At 38.6% G+C, this 12194-nt stretch overlaps 1 protein-coding gene across 18 annotated transcripts in view; it reads right to left on the reverse strand.

The window, feature by feature from the left end:
* Positions 1-12194, reverse strand: part of LOC105831941 (plasma membrane calcium-transporting ATPase 3) — a 94830-nt gene that overhangs the window by 62520 nt on the left and 20116 nt on the right. The gene's annotated exons all lie outside the window — the stretch shown is intronic.

The raw sequence follows: 12194 nt of genomic DNA on the forward strand, positions 1-12194 counted from the left end.
AATTAAATTTTGTTTACTTGAATGTATTTAACAAATACCTGAAATACTCTTAAACTTTAAATATTTATATATTTGACTGAAATACATAAATATTTGAACTGAAGAAATTTAATAAAGTTGAAAAATTTATTCAAATTAACTACTTTTTTCTCAGTGTAATAATATAATTTGTATATTCACATTAGGATCGAATTTCCAGTATGTGGAACACTGTATATAATTGGGCCTCACTTACCTTACGCAATAACCTTGAGTACATCTTTAATTTTACGATAGTCACAATTTACTAAGGAAAATATCCATCTTGCCGAAGAAATTCGTAAAACGACGTAACGAGTTTCGCGTTTAATTCTGATTTCATTGTACCAATCGATCGTTTCGACCGCGGGGAAAAAAAGAATGTGACTCTCACCTGCCGGCGCGCGAGAAGGAGCGGAGGAGCTGAAGCGCGCGTTCCACGCGGACACGCGGAATAAATAGCGACTTGTCACAACTAGTCATCGGACATACTCGCGCGCTGCGCGGGTGATAGAAGAAATCAACGAGGAATGATTCATGAATGTAAAAGAGCGTCCTACGCAAACACGCGTCAAACGCGTCTCACGCGCGTGCGCGCACTGCGCATTCTCGGGATTCTGGCGCGCGTATACGATCGCCATTTTCTTATCAAAATCCGTGCTTCGTCCTTAATGCTCGCGCGGCACGAGGGGAGGGAAAAGAAAAGTGGGAAGGCATGTAAATAAATATTTACGACGTCCCTCGTAAAGCGTCTCGCGTATCCGGCGGACTCGCCAGGCGAAATCGATATGAAACGACGACGCCTTAGCATTCATTCGCATTCGTGATATAAGTAAGTATACGGCCGTTAAGCGCAAACAACAATATTATCCACGAGGATGACGCATGTATCTGTTTCGCACTTTCACCGGCACCGCGCGCATTACGGGCGCGCGATATTCACGTGGTAAGAGAAAGAAAACGCGCGCGCCGCTTACACGCCGGCGGAGATGATGATGTAAACTCTAAATTTATAGCGCGTTACATTACAAATGGATGGCGTAATCGGGGAATAATTTCCCCCGTTATCGATCCAATAACGAATTTAACGGGAGATAATTTTCGGGCCTGATCGCCTGATCCCCGAAGTGCCAGGCCGTTGGCAAACGCGGTTTTCGATCAATCATGTTTCGAGCTACGTGTTACTTAATGATCGCTTTTAACAAAAGGCGCGCTTTGAACGATTTCCCGACAATAATAAAAAAAACAAATAACGAACGGCTGACGAGATCTACTCGTCGAAATTTTCGAGAGTAGAGTTTGCCGGCCTCTCGACGTTTAATCGACGATCTTTTCCGAATACTCGCGCGCGGTGCTACAGCAAAATCGCAACGGTGCGATGCGGCGATTGCGATGAACAAGAGACGAGGCATCTGTCCCGATGCATCATTCATGCTTCTACTATTCGCTAAGCCTTGATTGCATCATTGTTTTTTATTTAACTTCTAAAGAGGTTTCTGTTGAATATGTTAATGTCTAAATTGAAGGAGAGAGAGAGAATCATGAATATTTTTTCCGCCTCCGAAATATATGAGCATTTTATGACACGTTTATCATAGCACTCGAGTATTTATATCATTATAATTATGTTCAACAAAAAAAAAAGATAATGGGACCGGTCATTTTCTGTGGTTTTTTTTAAATGCTGAACACGAACTTAGTTTTCTAAATTGGCTCCATCACGTCACAATTCCGAGAAATATGTAGTTAAAGTTGCAAAAAAGGATTATTTTTACATATTTTATCACCTAGTAGCTATGATATATATGATGTGTTAAAAAAGTTTTATTGCAATCAAAGTTAAATATATTATTAGGACTTCCAACCCTCAAACGAAACGTTTCGTGCTATGGTTAATAAGATTTCATGGTTTTTAATTTTTATCGGCTATACCAATTTCATAATTTTAACAGCGTAGTTACGTAATATGACAAGGTACATAAAATTACTTTAATTGCAAAAACTTCTCAAAGTTATGACGTGATGGACCAATTCAGAAATCGAATTCGTATTCAGCATTCAAAAATAGTAAGTATAGGAAGTAACCAGTTTCACTTTAGAATTAAAAAAAAAATAATTTTTTACTGAACTGTGTGTAACTATCACCGTATACGTAAAGGAGAAGTTAGTATTACGACCACGTAATATCGTAATATCTTATTAAGTGACGAATTCTGTGATTACATATGGAATCATTTGTTATTAACCTGCTGTTATACACAATGATACTAAATATACCGATACATAATATATTCAACATGTTACAAAGCATTTTTAATACGGTTTCCTTTTCAAATCTTTTATGTCAAATATTATTCAATAATTTATTGTAGTTTTACCACTGCTCTACAGTTTGCATTACTTATAGATCTTCAGTACTGCAGTCTGTATGCAGAAAAGTTTGGTGTATGTTTGCATATATATTTTATAATTTTTTTTCTTTAATTTAATAAAATAGATATTTTTGTAACAAAAATTTCTATCTTTTTAAGGAAAACCAATTTTTTAATCTATTTTCGTGAGGCCGCATTACCGTCCCTGTTTCCCTTCGACTCGTTATACAGGGTCGTTACATTTTTATAAATAACATCCTGAATAATAAATATTTCATAACTTTGAGTCTAGGATCGATGGAACAACATTGACGTAAGCTGAGTTTCCAATCTGAAATAATGATTATTAAACAATGCTATTGTGTGTAAAAATAGGAAGGAGTTTCACCTTCTTCCTATATTTTTTACAGAAACAATCGTCTTTTACTGACATATCGATATCTGTCTACATAAACGCATGTTATTTTCGTTCAGCAACGAGGCTCGCGAGTTCAACCAACGACATTCGACATTCTCGCTATTTTTTTTTTTTTGCGCACGCGCATCTCTTGCATAACGCAGAACGGAATTCCGCGAAGGGTTAAGGAATCATGTGTCACTCTAATTACCACCTACTCCGGGCATAATCTCCACCCACGTCGAGACTACAATAACGGAGATTATTTCAAGTGCGCGCGCGCGCGCAAAGTCGCGAATTTACACGTTTTTTTTTTCTTCCTACGTAAGAGTCATGCGTAACATACGTATACGAGTCGCCCGCGTTACCAAGCCAACGAGCAACAAAACTGCACGTGCACGACACTTCAATTACGTTTCCGCTAATTAAGCGCAGCCTTCGGAAAAGCGCGAAGCCGCGGTTCATCGCGCGGAACGTATCTTCGATATGCGCAGATCGGTGAGAAATGATGATTAAAGAGACGTCGAATCCATGTCGATTTGACGTCAAATCGTGTCGAAAAGCCCATCAAATCAATGTCGATTCGACAGCCTTGTGAATGTCATTTCTCGCTGGATGGTGAAATCCCTTTTCTCTTCTTCCGTCCCCGACCACCAGCGATCTCCCGGCGCGAAACGCGCGTTTCCCGACCGATCCGCGAGATAAAATAGACTCATTAAACGTGGATCTTCGAATATATCCCGAGTTTCTTTATGCGTGACGTCATCTGTCGGGTGGAAAACGCGCGCGGGGAGTTCATCGCGAGCGCGAGCGTTTGTGGATTTTTCTAGCTTATTTAACTAACACGTCGGACGAGTCGATTCTTCGCCTCTCTTTCGCTTCTCTCTCTCTCTCTCTCTCTTTCTGTTTTTCACCTCGCGACTTTTATTATATACATACGCGCCGCCGCCTCTGCCGTTGCCGGAACGGTTTCGCAATATTCACCTTCGGCGCGAACGATATTCTTCGTTAACAATATCGCGTCACGGTAATCGAGGCCCTCGGCGGGACGCCAAGTTGTCGAAAATTGCCTCGCAGCCGGCTGCAAAATGCCGAGGAAATGTGAGGAAATACGACACCAGATATCGGGAAGGGTAGTAAAATGCGATATACAATGAGGTAACAAGTGGCGGGGTGTAAACGGCGGAAACGAAAATATTTGCGCCCGTGCCGCGCCAGACGCGTATCAATGGACTCTACGCGGGGGAAAATGGGGGATGGTGGGAGTGTTTCTCATTAAAGCAATCTGCTTCGGTGCCCCGTCCAAATTGAGTCACGGAGATTACCGCGATTCCCTTGAAATCCATTAATCTACTTAATTCACTTCGCTTAAAAGGGCGCGGGAGATTAGGGCGATGCCGGGAGAGAGGGGAAGGGAGAGGGAGAGAGCGTTGGGATCGCGTAGATATCGCGGGGTGCGTAGTGCCGAATTGTATCGCGTGGTGACAGCCACTTGTGTACGATGTCATGCACAACGAAACGTCACGCACCGAGCCACACTCGCTCTCCCCCCCCCCTCCTGTCGTGTAACTGTCTCTTTCTATTTATTTATTTATTTATTCCTTGCGATGTACGACATTTTCATGTCTCATCAAACGGCCCGGCCCTTCATATCGATCGCGCGTGTCCTGTCGAATCGCACACGCGAGCACCGAATATAAGAATTTCATAATAGTAATCAAAAGCTTTGGCGAGACAATTTCAATTGAACGCTTGATTAATGTATAATCAAATATCTATAATATTAATTAATATATAATTGAGATTTAATAGTTATAATTATAAATTTAATAGAAAAAATGTAATAACCAAACGACTACGAAATATTTGGTTACATTAACCGAACATTTTAATTGAAATTATTTCATGAACATAACTGTTATCTAAGCTTAATTATTATTACTAGATTCTTTTTTTTTTCATGAACAAGCATGCAAGCGGAACAAAGAGCGTGTCATATCGCACATACACTGAGAAAAAAATAGTTGCAATTACCATGGTTATAAACTACAATTCATAATCATGTTTGGTGCACACTATGTATTTGTATTTGTTTTAACGATGCAAATTATTACTATTGGTTATTATTGCTATATATGTAAATATCAAACGAATGTTTAATATTTATACTCTATGATCGTAGTTACATTTACTATATGAAAATGTTTATTTTAATTTTACTATTCATATTTTGACTTTACTCTATTAAAGTTTAAATTATTATTTTAGGTTTACAATTTTTTCGCAGAATATAAACACAAAAGTTATTATATAATATTATTACAAATTTATTATAATAATAACTATAAAAATAAAGCTCCCAATCGTGATTGTTTCATTTTGCAATCGTAATCACATATGTACCAAACACTTTTCTCTCATTGTCAGTGTAATCTCCGATGACCGATCTCGGCCTTCCATGCGGCACTGGCCATCGGAACACTTCCGCCGTGTCGTATAATCGTTAGCCACTACGACACGTAGGAATGTGTACGTACGCGTACTTGGAGCCGCGCGCGCAATCTCTCCAAAGACGGTCGTTGGTATTACGGAATGCCTCACCGCGAAATATCGTTTTACGATGTTTCAATGTTTCAACGCCTACGCTTCCGGGAGAGATATGGAAGTTCTGCGAACGAACGCGAAATATTAACATCGTTTTTTGGCTGTTTTTCCGACTATTAGTCCAAACGGAAAATTCCATCGAAATCGATGAAAGTAAAAACGAAAAAGTCCCACCGACTTTCGGATGACAATTTTCCAAGTTTACCGGGGATTTAAATCTTTTTCCGGCTATCTGGCACTCTCTTGGGACTTCCAGACAGCACCTCGAAAGTTCCGCCGAGAAGCATTGCGTGAAGTATTCAAATCGTTCCCGATTAAAATGAAAAGTTATTACTGGGTTCTGCGAAAACGTAAAGTTAACATTTTTTTTTCTTGTTTCATAAAATACATATCTAAAAAAAATAGTTGCTAATATCAAATAAATTTTATTCTCGCTTTTGAAGAATTCATTTTTAGTATATTTTATATTTAAAAAGTCACAAAGTGTACGAATGATATATTTTTACTTCTTTAATTACCTAAACAGATCACGCTTTTATTATAGAAACAGTTTAGTGATAATAATCAAGCTTATGATATTAAATAAATTTTAGTTAAATAATTTCAATATTCAGTTTTAATATAACCAAATAATTAATAATATTAATAGTAATCATTTAGTTATTAAATTTTTACTATTAGCATAATTACTAAATATTATTAAATGTTTGATTATATTAATGAAACATTTAATTGAAATTATTTTACCCAAGTTCGATTATTACATTCTTTCTTTAGTGCAGTATATAGAAGAGAAAATGATATTATCCTGCCATTTACATTTTGTACAATAACTTTGTTAATAATCAACATTTTAAATTGAAAACGTAATGTGCGCAATTATATTCGTCAAAGTATTCTTCAAAAGATTCTAGACTCAAAATTGACATATACATGTATTATATTGAATATTTTTTTATAAAAATGTCGCTACACTGTATAATGGATCAAAGAGAAACAAGAGTACCTAGTAATGTAGTCTACCACACAAGAATAAATTTAAAAAATTGGTTTTAGTGGAAAAAAAGCAGTATCTTGTTATGAAATTATATATTTATTCAAATAAAAAGAAAATATTGCAGAATATATGTAAATATATGTACACATAAATCTTTTACATAAACCCTTATAAAAATGTAATACTGGGCAGTATTATTAAATTAGCCAGTAATTAATACTTACTTTTAATATTGAAAATACCGCTGTTAATACTTTTAATACTTAAAATTTAAAATAACAAATATTGGTTATTATGAACTGGTATGTTAGCACTATTACATAACAGCAGGTTATTAAACAAATGATTCCAGTAGTCACCAGAATCTCTTGCGTAATAACGAAGATAATACGAATGCTTACATAGTTCAAATCATTTTCTCCTCTTTCCTCTCCTTTGTTTCTATTTCTCTTTCTACACACACACACACACACACACACACACACACACACACACACACACACACACACACACACACACATATATATAATATACACTGAGAAAAACGAAGTAATTATTATATGTATATTAAGACAAGAGACATATAATCATGATTGAGTGCGTTTTGATGAAACTAAACAGAATTTCTGCTTATTATAATAGAATTCAAAATTTTATAACTATAACGTTTGATAGACTTTACAGTTTAACTGATAATATGCAAGATTTCCGATTCATACATTTTTGAACAAATATATTGAATCCACCATATTTCTAATTAATGTAACAAGACAACTCTTTCCACACGGAAAAAACAACCCTAATTGAATTAACAAGACAAGTTTGGTTCAAAAAAATCTGATTGGGGCTGAATAGAACTTTTAGTTATTATATTATAAATATTCGGATAACCAACCAGAACATTTAGGTTTAACAGCGGTTGAAGTTTAAGTATATATTGTTGACTTACTCATAATATCTAAGTGTCTGGTTATTTAAACTGCATAGCATGGTTAAAAGAACGTGAAACGTAGAAATTAACAAAATTTCTGATTATTATAATTAAAATTACCATTAAGATTACAAGTAGTGAAGTATAGTTACTTTCTCTTCTTGTCTTTACCAGAAACGCGTTACAAATTCCTTTTGGTTAACTTAATTAAAAGATTGGATCGTTCATTTTTCAAACGGTTTGGTTTATACGTCCAGATTTCTGATTGAGCCAACCCAATTCTTTTTCCATTCTTTTGAAGTGCAATGTTTTCAGAAATGAGGGAGTGCTGCTTAGGAAACCCCTCGTTATCGGTATATTAATTATTACTCTCTGCATACTTGTATCTCCATTTATTTCTCTCTTTCCCCATATCTATACTTATTCGTTTACCCATCTTTATCTCTTCCTCCTGCCGTGCAATTAACTGCGTCGACGCACCGTCGCTGGTCAACGCACGCGTGCCGATCGCCAGTCAAGGGTGAAGTCGCCTCCCTCCCTCTCTCCCTCACTCCCTCATCCCTCTTGGCCTCCTCGGCCTCGCCCGCCGTGCTCGCACGTGTAACGTAATCGCCGATAATACACGCACCGGCGCGCCTCTTTTACGTGCCGAGAGACGCAACGTGCCAGAAAGGGGAAGGAGGGGGAGGGACGGGGTGGACATAGCTCTCGCGTGCTATCGGATTCTGCGGTGCCGGACTCTGCGGTGTTTGCTGTCGGCGTTGTCGGAAAATTCGGTGCGGTGTGTGGTGTTGTGGAAAATTGTTTCGCCAACCCCAAAGGGCGACCGACGACGCGGCTTGACTCATCTCTCTTTCTCTCCTTCCGCGCGAAGTCAAACTGACGGCGACGTTTGTCTCCGCGGAATTTCTATTATTTCCGCGAACGCCAAGGGAACCGAAACGTACCAGGGAGAGGGAGGCGGAAGAGGGGGGGGGGAGCGAGAGAGTCCTCTCATCTTCGCTTTTTCAAACAAATAAGTCATTAGGAGGAGTTCTTCAGTTAGGAGGACCCTCTTTATCTCCTCCTTCCTCTTCCTTTTTCGCGATTCCTTTGACTCACCTCCCCCGAAGAGGCGAGCTTCGAAAATTAGGACAAAGGGCGAGATCGGCTGCCGTTAGCAGCGCAAATTTAATCAATCTCGCGCGGATCCTCGCACGTCACGACGTCGTTTGCCAGGATCGTTTCGGATAATGATCCTGGCTGCGCAGTCATGCCTCCCCCTTTCCTCCTCCTTGCCCTCTCCCCTCTCCTTCGTCCTACAAAACGTACATTCAGGGAAGAAACGCTTCCATTCTGTCCGCCCGTTTCTTTTCCGCGTCTCCCGCTCTCCTCGGGACGATGATTGCTCCCCGTAATGGTATAAGCTCCTCCGTGGAAATAGCACAATTTTATCATGTCGATATAGAGAGAGAAAGAGAAGAGACCGCCGCAACGAGCGAGAAAGTGTTCAGACAAAACTGCATTATCCCTCCCATCCTTCTTCCCCCATCGCTCTCGCCACCGCCTCCCCCAACTCGCGACTGATCCCACGAGAGATATTTCGGCTGCGTCTGCTGACGTCAGTTACGGAAAATCGTATATAATGCGAACGCACGCCGCGTGTAATTGAGATACTTGAGAGCGATACAAGGAGAGACGGAGGATGAGTTATAACTGTATCTATATATGCGCGTATGTAAGATTATTTCCTGGAAAGAGATCGAAACGGAGCGAGAGAGCGAGTCACCCGCGGCGACCGGGGGAATTCAATTTGGCGTTTTCAGAGACGTTGCTTAAATCTTAATTAGGCCGTTACGTCATCCCCCGATCGAAGAGTAGGTACCTACCCCCTCTCCCCCCTGCCCGCCTGATTCGTTGGATTAAACAGAAGACCTTCGTCCGATCGTGTGTATGTGTGTGTTGTACACGAACTGTGCGATATGACGGGAGCGTGTCGGAAGCAATTTTCCTAAAGGGGATCCCCCTCTTCGCGGAGAGATATCTTAATAAAATGACGAATATTTCGGTCGAAAACGCGAATCGATACTCGGGACTGATCCCACGACGGCGCGTCCGTAGCATTTCAGAATTGTTCGATGGCCGTTTTCCAAGGTATAGCCTCGCCTGAATAATGGTAACAGACACCAGGAAGGGAAACGTCTTCGCTCAAACTAATCAACGTATGCGTATATAGACGTTTCGAGGCATGTATATTGTACGTAACGTTAAACGTTCCCGTAAAACTTTGCAAATCGCGCCCGAGGCGCGACAACGGACGCAGGCAGAGCATTCTCTTCGGAATATACGAGTGGAATCACGGCAGGAGATTGACTGTGTACTGAGAAAAGTGGCTTGATTATATGTCAACAAGATATATATTGATCGAGTGGGGTTTTAATGAAGCAGAAGTTCTGGTTTTATTAGAACTCGAGATTCTATAATTAAGAACGTTTGCTATACTTTTCGACACAGTGGATGAATCTGAACCAGATTTTCAATTAATGCGACAGGACTCTCTCTTTTTTTTCAGTCGCGCGATCATCGGTCCTACGGAATCTCGTGATGTAAATAACTGTCGCGTAAAAACGTCGGCGGGTTTCTTACCGCGCGATATTAACGACGGATGCATTTCGCGGAACGGCAAAAGACAAAGTAATTCCATTTAGCAGGCTCGCTCGTGATTAAAAATAGCGTGGTGTCTTCGTGCACGCGGTCCGACTCTCTCTTTCTCTTTCTCTTTCTCTTTCTTTCTCTCTCTCTCTCTCTCTCTCTCTCTCTCCCCCGCGAACTGGCGCACCCATTCGTGCGCCATTTGTACACGGGGTGTCCCAGAAATCCCGTTCTTAATTTTAATGGTGCTACCCGTACGCGCGAAAGAGCAACATTCGCCGTTCGCGTGTTCAGTGCCTTGTAAATGCCTTGTAAATCACGATAAATTGATAACATTTCTTATTGCACTGCGAGCATTTCGGCGGCAGTGCAAAAACTTCCGAAAGTTCCACCTTCAAAATTTTACATGAAAAATTACTATTGCATTTAATATTAATTATATTATTTTGTTCTTTAAATATTAAGTATTAATTGGAGCGTTCCCTACAAAAAACAAAGTAAAAAAATTAAACTTTTAAGAAACAAAGAACTTCTCTTCATCTTTAAACCGTTCCTTATAAATATGATAATTCTTCTTCGAACATGTAACAGGTATAAGAACAAAATTATAGGCTTTAATTAATATTCTGAAAATCTCTGGACTTGTTTAATTCTTGCAGGAATTTGATATTCGTCATTTATTTATTCTACAATATTATTTGACATTTACTTTTCTTTATAATATTAAAAATGATAAAAGATGAAGAAGAAAGTATTGTTTAAAATATAAAGCAAAATAATGGATCCATTTTTTATTTACAAAATTTTACAAGTTGCTCTTAACGAAAATATTCGTTTGCATGTCTCTATATAAATAATAAGTATACACAAATAAAGGTTTATGCTTTAGGATGGATGTATTTTGAAGAAACTATTTGAAAAGAGATAAAGAAATCTGTTTAGTTCTTGGAAATTTTATATTTACTATCTATTTATACTTCCCGTTTTTTCCTTGATTTTTACTGGAACAAATATTCACGTAAATGTGACGCTACTAATAGAAAATGATTTGACGTCATAATCCAGTTTTTTTAAAATAAACTCGTTGGCTTTTTGTTTTCAAGAAAACTCTTCAACTATTAATATTCAAAATTTACATAATTGTAGAATATGTAGAATAAGATTAAAAATTATTATATCAAACATGAATTATTTTTCCATTCTTTTTTTAAATCGTCTAATCTTACACGGAGAGACATAAACGAGCGAAATTTCAAATGGAGCAAAAAAATTATATGTATATATATATATATATATATATATATATATATATAGTATATATACGAACGTCACCCACATTGATAAAGTAAACTCTGTTTGCATCTGTGGCGCGCTATGAAAACAAAAAGCCTAGCGAGCCGCGATAATGATATATACGTCATTCCGTTCTAATAGATAAGATTGTGACACGACGATACGCGTAATCGCGTAATACGATTTTAATTAAATTATGAAATAATCGCGATAAAAATCAAATATTTTATTACGGGAGGATCTTAATGCCGTTTTATCTCGTTTACATCGACTTATCGCGCTGTCCGTTATCAGACGTAATTCAATAGGCCGAATTCACCGATCGTAATCACTGAATTATTTTTCGATGCCCCTCCCCCCTCCCTCTCTCTCCCCTTGGGAACACTCGATGCTCTCGTGTTTATTAAAGTTGTATAAAATATGGGAAACTCGAGAGATATCGATTCTATACCGGTGGTTCTTTTTTCGAGTTTTTAAAGTTGCGTTATCACCTCAAGCGACGTTTCCCAAACTCGCTTGTCTTATCTCGGGTAAAAATCTCTACATAATTTCAGCCCGTAATTAGAATTTAATCTAATGATTCGTAGATGAAACTAACTTTCTCAATTTGTATATTTAACAGCCTTCTCTCTCTCTCTCTCTCTCTCTCTCTCTCTCTCTCTCTCTCTCTCTCTCTCTCTCTCTCTCTCTCTCTCTCTCTCTCTCTCTCTCTCGCTCTCTCTCTCTTTCGGTACCGGAACGAAAATGAATAATAAATACCGCAGAAGTAAGTTTCATTTCGGTCCGAGTCGGTCGGGCCTGACTTATTTGTATATTTATCCGCGTTCCCGCGCGCACTTATGTATTCTTATACGGCGCGTTATATTTAGATGCCGTTTTGACATTTCGTCGAGAGCTACAATTGCCTAGCTGGGCTAGCTAGAGCGCTTTAATCTCCATTCTTACGTCACG

Source organism: Monomorium pharaonis, chromosome 7 (genome assembly GCF_013373865.1).
Source record: "Monomorium pharaonis isolate MP-MQ-018 chromosome 7, ASM1337386v2, whole genome shotgun sequence".
NCBI lineage: Eukaryota > Metazoa > Arthropoda > Insecta > Hymenoptera > Formicidae > Monomorium > Monomorium pharaonis.